At 44.0% G+C, this 13,865-nt stretch overlaps 1 protein-coding gene across 3 annotated transcripts in view; it reads left to right on the forward strand.

Moving 5' to 3' along the window:
• The first annotated feature begins 7,093 nt into the window (after positions 1-7,093).
• FRYL (FRY like transcription coactivator) overlaps positions 7,094-13,865 on the forward strand; it is a 1,894,812-nt gene continuing 1,888,040 nt past the window's right edge. Inside the window, exon 1 of one of the 3 annotated variants that reach the window (XM_069201557.1) lies at positions 7,094-7,245. The gene's annotated coding sequence lies outside the window, so the exon portion shown is untranslated. The remainder of the gene's footprint in view (positions 7,246-13,865) is intronic. The other 2 variants (XM_069201569.1, XM_069201550.1) reach the window with 2 other exon arrangements.

Consider the following 13,865-nt stretch of genomic DNA (forward strand, 5'->3'; position numbering starts at 1 on the left):
CAACCCCCACCCCATCCCTGAAACCTAAAGTACCCCACCCCTTAAACCTAAAACCACCCCTGCCCCTAAAACTACCCCGAGCCCCCACCCCGCCTCTAAAACCTAACCCCCCTCCAACAGCCCCTAAAATTACCCGACCCCCCAACCCACCCCTAAAACCTAAAACCACCACAACCCCCACCCCTAAAACAACCCCAACCCCCACCCCATCCCTAAAACCTAAACTACCCGACCCCCACCCCTAAACCACCCCAATCTCTAAAACTAAAACCTCAACCCCCCACCTAAAACTAAAAATCCCCCAATCCCCCACCCCACCACTAAAAACCTAAACCACTGCGACCCCCCACACCCAAATACTAAAAATACCCAACCCCCCCAGCGCCCCTAAAACAAAAAATACCCCTCCCCCAAACCTAAACCGCCCGACCCCCCACCTCTGAAACTAAAACTACCCCAACCCCCCACACTCGCCCCTAAAACTAAAAATACGGCTCCCCTCCCTCCCCCGCCCTAAACCTAAACCGCCCGACGCCCCCTCCCCTAAAGCTAAAACCCCAACCCCCCACCCCGCCCCTAAAACTAAAATTACCCGACCCCCAACCCCGCCCCTAAAACTAAAACCTCAACCCCCACCTAAAACTAAAAATACCCCGATCCCCCACCCCCACCCCTAAAACCTAAAACCACCCCAACCCCCACCCCTAAAATTACTGCAACCCCTCCCCCCTAAAACCTAAAGCCACCCCAACCCCCACCCCTAAACCACCCCAATCCCCCACTCCACCACTAAAAACCTAAACCACCCCGACCCCCCACACCCAAATACTAAAAATACCCAACCCCCCCAGCGCCCCTAAAACAAAAAATACCCCTCCCCCAAACCTAAACCGCCCGACCCCCCACCTCTGAAACTAAAACTACCCCGACCCCCCACACTCGCCCCTAAAACTAAAAATACGGCTCCCCTCCCTCCCCCGCCCTAAACCTAAACCGCCCGACGCCCCCTCCCCTAAAGCTAAAACCCCAACCCCCACCCCGCCCCTAAAACTAAAATTACCCGACCCCCAACCCCGCCCCTAAAACTAAAACCTCAACCCCCACCTAAAACTAAAAATACCCCGATCCCCCACCCCCACCCCTAAAACCTAAAACCACCCCAACCCCCACCCCTAAAATTACTGCAACCCCTCCCCCCTAAAACCTAAAGCCACCCCAACCCCCACCCCTAAACCACCCCAATCCCCCACTCCACCACTAAAAACCTAAACCACCCCGACCCCCCCACCCCCAAATACTAAAAATACCCAACCCCCACCCCGCCCCTAAAACTAAAAATACCCCTCCCCCAAACCTAAACCGCCCGACCCCCCACCTCTGAAACTAAAACTACCCGACCCCCCACACTCGCCCCTAAAACTAAAAATACGCCTCCCCTCCCTCCCCCACCCTAAACCTAAAGCACCCCGTCGCCCCCTCCCCTAAACCTAAAACCCCAACCCCCCACCCCGCACCTAAAACTAAAAATACCCCGACCCCCCAACCCCGCCCCTAAAACTAAAACCCAACCCCCACCTAAAACTAAAAATACCCCGATCCCCCACCCCCACCCCTAAAACTAAAACACCAACCCCCCACCCCCGCCCCTAAAACTAAAAATACCCTGACCCCACACCCCCGCCCCTAAAACTAAAACCCCAAACCCCCGCCCCACTTACCTGGCTCATCGCGTCATGACTCCCTTGTTCTGTGCCTTAACCACGCATGTGCGTTGTTCAGCACATGTGTGGGTAAGGCACAAAACAACGAAGTCGTGGTTAACGAAAGCGTTGTTCCGCTTTCGTTAACCACGACTTCGTTGTTACGGAGTCGTCGTTCACGGCGTTTTCCGGTCACGAAAGTTGGTGCTAATAAACCATGGCAGGTGGAACAAATAAACAACGATTTTTTAGAGACAATAGGTAATGGCGGATGGAGCTAGTTACACAGGACGCACAAGGCTGTCTTACAAGAGTACAAACTAACTGAACAACAGTACAGGAGGTTCAAGAGCTCTAGGAGGGGAACAATGGGCTGCAGGAAGCAGTGGGGTGCCACATGGGAAATGCAGCATGAGCCCTGTGCGCCACACCCACAGCACAGAGTGCACAAGAGGGGGTTGTGACAACAACAATACGTCTGTCTCAAGCCAAGACCATTCTTGTCACCTACCGCCACCAAGATTTATACATACAAAGGCCGAGATCCGCTCCTGCTGGTAAGGACAATGGACATCACAGTGCGGAATGGAGACAATGAAACATGCTATCTGGTCTTCAAGGGGTAAAGAACATAAGTGAAGACATCAGTAGAACACCAATGCTGGCTCGGGGACCAAGTTAACGGTTTACAAGAATGATTTTACCATTCATCTGGAGAGAAAGGCATCAAGGAGCTAACAAAATGAAAACTCGACTGAGGGAAAAGGTGTGTTTGGTTCCCTTGGCTTGATGGGCCATTTCCAACCTAATAGGCCAATGCCTGGTGTGCCAAATGGTAAGTAACGCCGAAGTCCCCGCACCAGTCATCACCGAAAATCACTGTGAGCCTAAATTTTGGCAACTTCCCAGATGGGCGCATCACAATGGTGATGATAGACAGTCACTCCTAATATCCATTAGTTGAATTGATGGGTCGACGTGGTTCTCCAAGCTGACCAGGCATTGGAGAAGGTATTTGCCCTCTTTGTCATCCAAGAGGAGATCAGAATCAACAATGGGCTGTCTTCCAAGGGTCAGAGTTCCAAGAGGTCCTACAACGCCCAGGGGTGAACCACCGGAAGATAACCAGGCGAGTGGCGACTTTGAGCGCTACATACGCACCTTAAACAATACCCTACAGATAGCCTTGCAAGAGGGATCTAACTCTGATGTCAGCCTCCGTAGATTCATCCGGGCCTAGTGTGGCATTCTACACTGCACTACAGAGTGCTCTCCATTGACACTAATGCTGAAGGGGAACAGGCGTGACATGATTCCTACCTATATGGGGTGGGAAGCTCTAAGTATGACCCTGTGGGCACACAGGAGTGGCTAAAGCAAACCAAATAGAGGGTGAACCAGAGAATAGGGGCGTGCAGATGCTGCTCTTAGACCCAAAAGTCTGAGAGTTAGGATGTGACCGTCACCCAGGATGGAAGTTTTGCACGCCTTATGTACAAGACCCATGGGTTGTCACTGCCTTGAATGGCACATGGTGACTGCCAGCCAGGGCGAAGAGACAGCTGTCTGAAGTGTGTCAAGGTTCAAAGGGGTCAGGATCAGGGCCGATGAAACATACACCAAGGCAGGACCTCATGAAGCCTTAGACCCACCTGCGAAAGGTGCTAGCACAACCTACACCTCAGTGGGGCCTCCAGGAAAGACTGCTCCCCATGCTTCAGCCAGAAGGCAGAGCTAAGAGCTGAAGCAAGTCCTGCAGGATTTGCTGATCAATCAGGCTCCATCAGGAGCCAACAATACAACCTCTGGTCAAACCTAAACCCCAACCAGACTTTATATGCACCACTTTGTCAGGAGTGATGCAGAACTGGACTAAAGTTGGAGGGGAATGTAAAGAGCCATCTGGCCCCTAGAAGGTGCCCACAATTCCCAGGGTGTAGGCACGGAACCCGAATGATCAGGCACAGCTGTGACATATAAATAAAGTGGTTGGAGATAGGGTGACCACCTGTCTGTAATTTGCCAGGGCTGGCCTGAATTAACCCTAATGTCTGTTATAAAGATTTCAACGTACGTCATTTGTCTGTAATTTTAGCCTTTTTGCTAAAAGCAGTTTAAATTCCTCAGCTGAAGTGGAAGGTCTCTTGTGCTGTGATCCTACGGGAGGGGCAGACACAATAACATGAAACAAGCCTTCTTGCTAGGGTGTGGGCTGTCTGAAAAGAAATGCAGATCCGTGAAGTTGGTTAATCTATAAATGCAAAGGCTGCATGGGAGTCCATAGAGGTGTCACGAATTGATGGAGACACTTTAAGCTTTCTGAAGACAAAGATTTACTCTTTTGAGAGGAATTGTTAGGGTGTTCCAAGCTGAGTTGTGGAGTGCATGCTTTTAGTGGACAGTTGTAAAACAGTTTGCACTTAGTGCAATCTCCATATTACTAAAATGTACACTTTAAAAACACTTTTTTCACTTTAATCTAAATATATGTCTACATTTTGTGGCAGCCTATCTTATATTGTGTGTAATGCAAATGTAAAATATGACTTACACATTGATGGTGCTTTCTCTGACAGACAGGACCCTCTTAGCACTACAAATACACAAGTCACTATTCCTTGCTGAGCCAAAAGGAATTCAGTTCTGTGGGCTTCTGGTTGCACACACATACATCTGCAGTGATCACATTAACCAACAGAGGTTTCATAACATAAAATAGTGTATTTCCCATTGATTTTTTTTAACTTGCATTTACTTTTCATTTAAGATGTGCATAATTTTATATTCAGTTACCTGATGATGAAAGATCAGAAAATAGTCACAGAATATGTTGTTCTTTTTAGCTACGCCTTTGGTTCTGCCTCCACGCTCATTGCACTCAGGATCACAGTATCCATACTTTTTTAAATGCCCTTTGGCCTCTGAGAAAGTCAGTGATGTTAGCATATGGTGTCCCACAGTCCCTCACCTTCACTATATACCTTTTGTTTTTTTAGACAATGTGTCAAATTAACCTGTGATCTGTATTTAATTAACACTGTGTCATCTGACAGAAATGTACAAAAACACCATCCTCTGGTGCTAAAGGGGACTGAGAAAAAGAAAGCAATCTATTCAGTTGCACTATGTTTGACCACGAAACCTGGGTTAAAATCCTGGCTCACCCGCATGATTAAATTGTGTGATTTACGTCAAATCAACTTACTTCATGTGTCTAGTTTACTTGAAAGTGACATTTAAAGCACATCCAATTAATTCAGTTCAAGATGGGTCCTGTGTAAAAACCTCACTTGTATAGGCTTCAATAGCCTGTCATGTTTCTTCTCCCTTAAAATAATATTGGCCAGGACATAAGGGACACCTGACAATTTGTACACTTTGTTCACTCATGGCTTTGTCAGGAGAGAGGGGTAATAAATATTTTAAAGTGCATGTTTAGAAACGTCCAATTCAAATAAATGTCAATGCAATGTTGTATATAATATACTAAACTGAAACACTTCAATGTTTTAAAGAAAAACTTTGTACTTTTTAAAGTCTTTATCATGACCTTATATTTTGTTTGTTGTGTAATTTGTATCCCAAATATTCTGAAGGTTCTGCATCCTGTTTGGCACTTAGGGATGAGCCAGACCAGTGCTTCAGGCTTGGCTCGACTGCAGAGCCATTTTAAGACCTGGATTGGGTGGGCAATTGCCCAGGGCCCAACACTTCAAGTGGCCAACAATTACCCTCCCTCCACAAGCACTGCCAATGGACCATGGCACCAGGAGAGTTTGCCAGGGTAGAAGGGTGCTGCTTATTCAACCACTTGGCAGTGCCTGTTCTCTTTTGGACTTTTGTGCAGAGACTACTCTCCAGGTATGCAATACATTCTAGTACTCATGGAGGGCGTATCTGATCTTAGGAATTGTCCAGCCTTGTTCTTCTCTTTCTTATCTAGGTTGCTGTGGATCTCCCATCTGATCTTGACTTTATCCTTTAAATCTTTGTCTGGCGTTCGGGCTCTCAGTTCTGAGATAAATATGGGGCCCCTGACGCACACTCAAAAGTAGCAGTCGGGCCTTCAGACAAGTTGTGGGTACCTCACATCCTGACATTTGGTGTGAGACTGCCACCCCACACCATCTGCTCTGCCTCATAATTTTTTTAGATTTGACGTCTAGTGGAGAGTCAAGTGAACCAAATGTTTGTTCAACTTGCCTAAACTAGCAGAAGATAAAAATGTCACTTACCTTAATGTTTCCCAAACTGTTTGCCAAGCGTATTGAAATGTTTAGAACCATAATTAAAATGTTGCTTCCTCTCCGAGAAAGATTGGGTATGTTTGGATAGGATCGGTGCTTCAAATAGGCAGGTACTGTCCGATACTGAGTATGGCACTTTTTAATTTTGAGAGGAAGAGTACCTGCACTTCTCAAGAAAAACGTAATACTTTTCATTAGAGAGTAACTGCACTTCTCAGATACAAGCAAATACTCTGATACGGAGTACCTGCACTTCTAATTTACCATTTCAAGCACAGGGTAGGATTGATATCTTTAACACTGTGCTTAATGGCATCAATTTACTATTTAACAAGGACATAATGCGCCATCTGAACGTAGCATACCTAGAAGCAATCTCATGCACAGTAGATAACTGGTGCAATTTAAAACAAATAGTAAATAAATGCATTGATAAACTAGTGGACTATGGCCAGTCCTCCTTTTGTCCTGAATTTCTGACCTGCTTTTTCACCCTTTGTCTTGAATTTTAGTCCTGAATGTTGACCCATTGTCCCGATTTTTTTCCAGTCCTGTCCCGAATTTGCCTCCATGTCAGGTAGTCAGTTACTCTAACTGGAGATCGTTTGGGGTCTCCGCCCAAAGAGTGCAGAAGGGGAGTAAGGATGACTTGTTCCAGCGTAGCGCACTAGGTCCCCTTACAGCGCAGCACGCTACAAGCCCCATGACCTGTTCATTATTTCTAAGGACACACCCTCGTTTGCTTTAAACTGTTGTTGATTGTTTTTATTTTGACAAGAAGCCTTTCCTGTCCTAAATACAGTAAAGGAGACAATATCTGTCTCAGTCCAACCTCCACGTATTCCAATCCAATCAACTAGACGAATTAAACTTTATACTCTGTGATTTGTTGTTGGAGGAATTACTCCTGAAAGATTGGCCAGGGACTATTGTCATAAATTCATTGGTTTAGAAACACTGGATCTTATACCGTGGTGCAGGAATGGCTGAAAGAGCTCTTGTTAGTTATTTTATTGGTTCACAAAGCTAGAAAATCTCAGTCTTATCTAGGATAGGTTGGAAGAATGCATGCCAGTTGTTCATTGGCTGCAGAAAGCTTCACGTACCCTTAGCTCTGTCTTTAGCTGCTGCACGTGCCCGCCTCTAGACAGTGGGTTGGCTAGAGCGAAGCAAGTGGGAAGATGCTGGTTTTGTACTGAGTAATTGTTCTCTGCGGAAACCCGGGTGTTTATCGTGGAACCAGCTTCCTGGATTAAGAACACACGGAGCCACCCGTGATTGGAATGGAGTTCGTATTGGTGAGTAGATTCGTTAACTCCGCAGGCTTCAGTCTGCTAGACTCAGTCGCCCAACTGTCTCCGTGGTGCAGTCCAAGCGCCACCCGGGCCGTACGAGCGTCACCTGTTCCGCTGCTCCTTGTCTCCGTCGCTCCGCCCGTGCCCAGGTACTCTACCGTCCGGTGTGTGCCGCCCACTGATTCCGCCGAACGCTCATTTGGCTCCCAGTGCAAGGCATCCTCTGCTGTTCCCCTCCGAGACTGCTCCACTGCGGTCCCCGTCTATACCACTAGCCGCTCAGATCGCGGCCTCCCCTTTACCCAGACCCCACAGGCTTCCGTGCTCCCGCTCATTTGAAGTGCTCTCCTAATCCATGCAACACGTTATGCATCCGCTTCCCTTGTCACCTTCAATTCGCAGTTCGAAACAACTTCTAGTACTTAGTTGTATCAGCCTTACGTTCAAGTGTGCTGATAGAGCATCGGGTGCCAGCTAAAACTACTCAACATATGACGTGAGCCTGGCGTGTCACTTTTAAACGATGTAATTCCCTTGCTTTGGAACTTTAGTCTTGGTTTCCGCTATCTCCATCTAGTTGAGAACAGCAACGTTATTACCACGTTTGTAGATAAGCAGGGTGGCACTTTATTTAATTCTTGTGTCGGTAGGGTAGTCTCTCCTTGTCTAATATTGTGTGCTCTTACCATGTATTGAAATGCATAACAGGGAAGTTCATAGAAAAGCAAGGCTTCTTGAAAGAGTAAATGATACGTAGGTGTATTTTTAGGAATACCTGTAAACAAGGTGTCCCCTTAATTTACGCGATGATAAACGCCTGTCTACACACAACCGGATAATATCTTGGTTCTACGCGGGAGAAGGGATTGAGATCACCGTAGTACATAGTGCGGTATCCAGAATATTTACGAGTCCACTTCATTAGCCCTCGCTCTCTCCATCAGTTTATCTTAAAGTTTAGCGATTCACTCCTTGTAGCAGAGGTGGACGTTATTTCGACTGCTAATGAAAGACCTAGACTCACTCCTGCAAAGTAGGCTTTGGTACCCGTTGGTGAAGCGGTCACTGGTGAGGTGTCAGAGAATTAAAAATAACTTTTTGATTTGCAGCTCCAGTTCTTGGTTGGCTGTAGTCGACTGGTTTTATACAGTGTTTCGGAACACATGATAATGCTCACTTACTATATTGCAGTGAAGTTCATGGATTTAGTAGGCTTTCCAGTTAGAATATTTTACATTCTGTGCCAGAGGGCCAACCTACACCATGGATGTTCACTTTTTCATGTTTGCACCAGCGTGTTGTGTGTGGGTTTTTTATTTTCTAACCTAACCTCTCAATGTGTCATATAAGGTTGAAGTCTTATCACGGTGGGATTTGTGCACATTCAAATATTGAAGGCTGAAATATTTAGAAAAAGATACGTAGTGGCTGCTTTAATGATTACTCTTTTAGTGAGCATGTAGGTGGTCAGGTTAAGAAATAACAAGTCTGTTCTGAAGTAAAGGCCTGCTTGACTTAAATATTTTCGGCCGCTTTAAATCTTATTTAAACACCATCGGTTTGTCGAGCCATTGTTCTGGTTTCTCTTTTTGTATATTTTCTCAAATGTCGCAGTGTGGGAGATTTTTATTTGCTCTTTACTACAATGATCTTCAGTTTACCAAGTGCATGAATTTAAACGAGGTGTACATTTTAAATGCCCATGCAATATAAATAATAAGGTTAGTACATAATTTGCATTTTACCTACCCATAGCAAACGAGAAAATCAATATGGTGATCTTGTGACTGAACCAACCCTTAAGAATAGGCATCAAATTTCTATCCGAGACAGGGAACTAGTCTTAAAAGATGGGAGCAAAGGACATTCCATAATCTTATCTAAAATGGCATTCAAATAAACATTGAAGCACATCTATCTATATATATATATATATATATATATATATATATATATATATATATATAATTTGTTTACTTATTTTTGCAATTTTATTTACCGCTGACATGGCCCGAAGGCACTGGAATGCTTTACAACACACACAACATAGGGTTACAGCAGGTTACAATAATAGTAGTTGAACTCAGACGTTTACATCAGTGTATGTATACAGGTGTTACCACAAGTGACTGTTACAACAATACAGTAGCGGATATGAACAGTTAAAAGAAGGCAGAACATGGCGCATTAGAGAAATTAAAGTCTGGTCAAGGATGAACATACATACATTGATGCAACTTTTAATAAACACACAAAAGGTGATGGGAGGAATTCTGGCAACTGCTTGAGGTAGCATTCCAACTCATCCTTCTTTTGCCCACTGTGCCACCTCAGTTTGTACCCAGTCATATGTAAATCAGTCTTGACCCTCCTCCAATAAGAACAGTCCAGCCTGAACTGCTTGGTTCTCCATTCACTTGAACACAAGCAATCCAAGACCGATTTTTGCCCAGATTGTGGCTTGTCAGTTGGGTGTAGTTTAATTCCAATTGCACAGTGAACACTACCCATATCAAATAAAGGTTAAAGTTAAGACAGTCAACGAGCTAATCTTAAAAGATGGGAACAAAGAAAATCCCATACTATAAAAATCTAGCTCAAATGACAATGAAGGATATTTAAATGTACATTAAAGCACATCCATATAAATAGTGATGCAACATTTAATATCCATGCCTTCACATACACCCCCACTCGCCAAGGGGTTAGTTTGACAGCAATAAGAGTTGTGAAAAAGCAAGGGCTTTGTGACATGTTTATGTACTTTTAAGCCACATTAAGAGAATACCACCTTTCTGCATATGCTACAACATTTGGTTTGGTGGTGCCAGGCGCAGAGCTTTTCCCCATGCAAGTCTAACTGATAGTTGTTTTGGCTTCTCTGTAGAATTAAGTGTGGGAGGTAGGGTTGATAAAAGCTGTAATAAAAATCCAGGCAACACTGTTGTTTGTTTTTGGTCTAGCTCCCCAAATTGTTATGGGGGTTCCACTTCTCTAGTTTTGAATTGTGGCTTATTATTATTATTATTATTATTTATATATATATATTGTTGTTGTTGTTGTATTTTTAATGATCTTGCCCCTTATCCTTAATAATGTTACATGGTCCTCATTAATTGAAGTCTGAGGCATCTGTGAGTGTTTGAACATGATTGTGACACCGCTCCTTTCTAGGTTCTTCATATTTGTCTATTGTATACTTTCTTTGCTATGTTTGAGTTACAATAGCTCAATAATTAGCTGTTAGGGATTGTAGTCATATACGTGTCCCAAAGAACTTCTGACTTTTTTATTTATCTGTTCATCTTGAATTCTTGGCTTGCTAGTACTTCACTGTTTAAACTCTCTTCCCTTTTAGGTGTTCCACATTCATATCTGATGTGGTAATGGGGAATTGTAACAACGTTATGTAGTCAATGTGATAAGTAAGTAAACAATGTTTTTGCCCAGAGGAAGGAGATTATTTGGGTGTACAAATTCTGGCTCGAAGGGGTGTTATTCAAACTCACTGTTCTCTCCAAGGCCAGATTTGGGAGTTTCATAGTCTGAAGGGCCTGTGGCATTCAACTGCTACTTGCTGTTCTGTAATGATGTGTGAGGGGAATTTGCACTGCTGCTGTCAGCCAAGCGAACTCCTCAGGATCGATGCAAAGCCAAATAAGTCCACCTCTTGATGTCCCCAACTGCTGAATGCTGTTAAAGAACAGACCATAAAGTTGATAAAGCGAGAATATAAAGGGGACAGCAGGGAAGGAGGACTGAACGAAGAAAGACAAGATTATATACACTACGCAATGTTACACTTCCTTTCTGACTTGTTACTTCTACTCTTACTATACCATACCTGTAAAGGAAATAAACAGTTTTTGTTTCTTAATGTCCTATGCTTGGTTTCAGTTAAACTTTATCCATAACTGAGAACATAAGGCACTAAATACCTGCTACCTACATTCTGAACTCTAATTGGCAATCGTAACCAAACCCACCTATGTATCAAGCGCTTGTAATTCACACATGGATTTTTATACATTCAATTCCCCTCTTAAGCCACATAAAGACACACGTTTATATTCAAGAATTATTCACGGTCACAGTAATTGCTAATCAAATTACTTTGTAGTGACATACTGCATTCTTTGTGCAAGAAGAAGAGTTCCTTCACTCTGTGTTCACTTTCTTTGTTATTGTGGGATGGAGCCCACCATAGATATGATGTCACTGAGCAATGTCTAAGAATTATCAATTCAATATCAAAATGTCAACATAAGAGATGCTACACCAGCAGAACCTGCCCGTGAAATGGTTCCTTTACAAGAGTTATTAATTCAATAGCAAAATGTCAACATGAGTTGCTAAGCCAGTAGAACCGACCCACGTACTGGCGCCTTCACAAGAGTTGCTCAAGATTGAGTGCGCTGCTTCTACAGAAATTAGCAAGCGACATTAGAGGCGAAATATTAAAAAGATTGGAAGTGGTCCTGTGCACCCTTACCGCACCATCAAGAGCTTATGGAACAACTCCACTCCCAAACAGTGGCTCTGATCCTCCACCAGTGCTGACCAAAACAATAGTGTCGTACACATGGGTGTAGCTGTTTTATATACTGAAGCCTCCTTCCTTGTAATGCAAGACATGTGCTTGACGTTTGTTGCCTACAAAAGAACAAGGCGCCATAGGAAAGGAAGTCTGTTCATGTTTTCAAGCATATTTATTGTCTTGTAGGCTTCTTTACATGCTTGCTAAAGGCATTTCTTTGTGGGAACACCTGCAATTGGAATAAATGCTTAAGAGTACATACCCCTCAAAGTCAACTATACCCTGCAGATTCAAATAGGCAAATTTTCTAACCAGGTTTGCGCCCACTCATACACACCTGGTCCAAAGCAGCTTAAGGAGAATAGGCAATACTGACAGCATTCTTCGGAGTGGTGGTGGCTTGACCACTGGCTGGTGAGGGGGGGGCACATGACATCTCTCTGGCAAGGGTCTGACAGATGATGCCTGTTTGTGGGAGAGTCTTACACTGCTGCTGTCTGTGAAATATTTGGTCAGTATTGTTATATGTAGTTGTATCGTTCATTTTTACTCTTGAGGGTATCCTAGTGTTTAGCTGGTGGGCATGTTACTCAAAAAGATACATCTTGAGCATATTGTAGAATTCAAGAGGAGAAGAGAAGGCTCTGATGTGTGGTTGGAGGTTGTTTAATGCTTTAGGAGCGATGCATGCGAAGGCTCGACCCTGAGCTCAGTTTCTGTGAATGAGTTGGGATGTGTGTTGGTAGGAGTTTAGCTGAGTGCAGGTGTCTGGTTGGTTAGTGGAAGGAGATGCAATTGTTTAGTTAGTCCAGTCTTGTGTATAGCTTGAACCTTTCATACTTGTGTATATGGAGCCTTTGGAGGTCTTTGAGCGGTGGAGTGATGTGAGCCCTGCAAAGAAGGTTAAGGAGGAGTCTGGCTGCCACCTTCTCTATGGTCTGTAGTCTTCTGGTGAGTTGTTTGGTGATTCTGGTTTGTCCGTCATATAGTATACGGGTGATCATTTTCCTGTTGTAGTTCAGAGCCATTTAAGAGTCTTTAAGGTGTGGAAGCACGTGGCTGTGACAGAGATGTCCAATTAGTTGTCAGTAATGCAGAGGTAGAAGGCCTGGTTGCTTAGGGTTGGTGTCTGTACTAGGTCAGGCCGTTACCAAGGGGAAATCTAAGGTTAGGTGTTTTTTCTGAAGACTTTTATCTCTGTTTCATCTGCCAAATTAGAGACAGTTTGAATTCATCCAGGTGGTGACATAGTTTTAAGCAAACAGTGTACCTGTTTCTCGTTTTGGGGGGGTTTGTCTGAGATGAGTTGTCGTTGGTGAATGAGAGAATGCTGATACTGTGATTATGGGTGGTGATGTCATATATGTTGAAAAGATTGGGCAGAGGGACAAGTCTTGAGGCACTCCGCAGCTGAGTTTAGAGGCTTCTGAAGTGTATTGTGTGAGTGATTATTTGAGTTCCTTCCGTGAGGAAGGAACACATCTAGTAGAGAGCATGTCCTTGAATGCCCATCTCGTGTATGTGCCCGGATAGGTTGTGGTCTTTCCTTAATCCAGAAACATACATATGTCACCTCGAGCAGTGATATGTGCTGTGGTTGGGTCTGAATCCAGACTGGGTGGCATCTAGCAGGCCTTGAAAAACGTACTTGCTATGGCGAGTCATATTTTATTAGGTCAAGATATTTGTATAACCTACTGGCCACTTCTGGCAAATAACAAACGGGTGTTCTGTTCAGTCAGAAAGTGAATGCGCAATAAAGATGCCTTTAAATCTTGTTCTTATCTTCTCATATGTGCTCTGTGTGCAGAGACGGAGGCCAAAAGTCAGTTTGTCTTGCAGTTAATTTTCCGTCTAACTGTAGAGTTCCAGGATTTTGTATGGTGAACTGACCTTCGGTACAAACCGTGTGATATGAAAGGCTGTAGGGTGTCAAGTTTTTCCTAACACAGCATTTAAATAACTAAGTCAACCATACAAACATTTCAAAATATATTTCAATTGGAAAAAATATTTTAATAGGATTAAAACAAATCCGAACACTTTACTTGGTGATGTACAAAGGATAACTAGGTTTTCCGAAACC

The sequence above is a fragment of the Pleurodeles waltl genome, chromosome 1_2, assembly GCF_031143425.1.
Source record: "Pleurodeles waltl isolate 20211129_DDA chromosome 1_2, aPleWal1.hap1.20221129, whole genome shotgun sequence".
In the NCBI taxonomy this organism is placed as follows: domain Eukaryota; kingdom Metazoa; phylum Chordata; class Amphibia; order Caudata; family Salamandridae; genus Pleurodeles; species Pleurodeles waltl.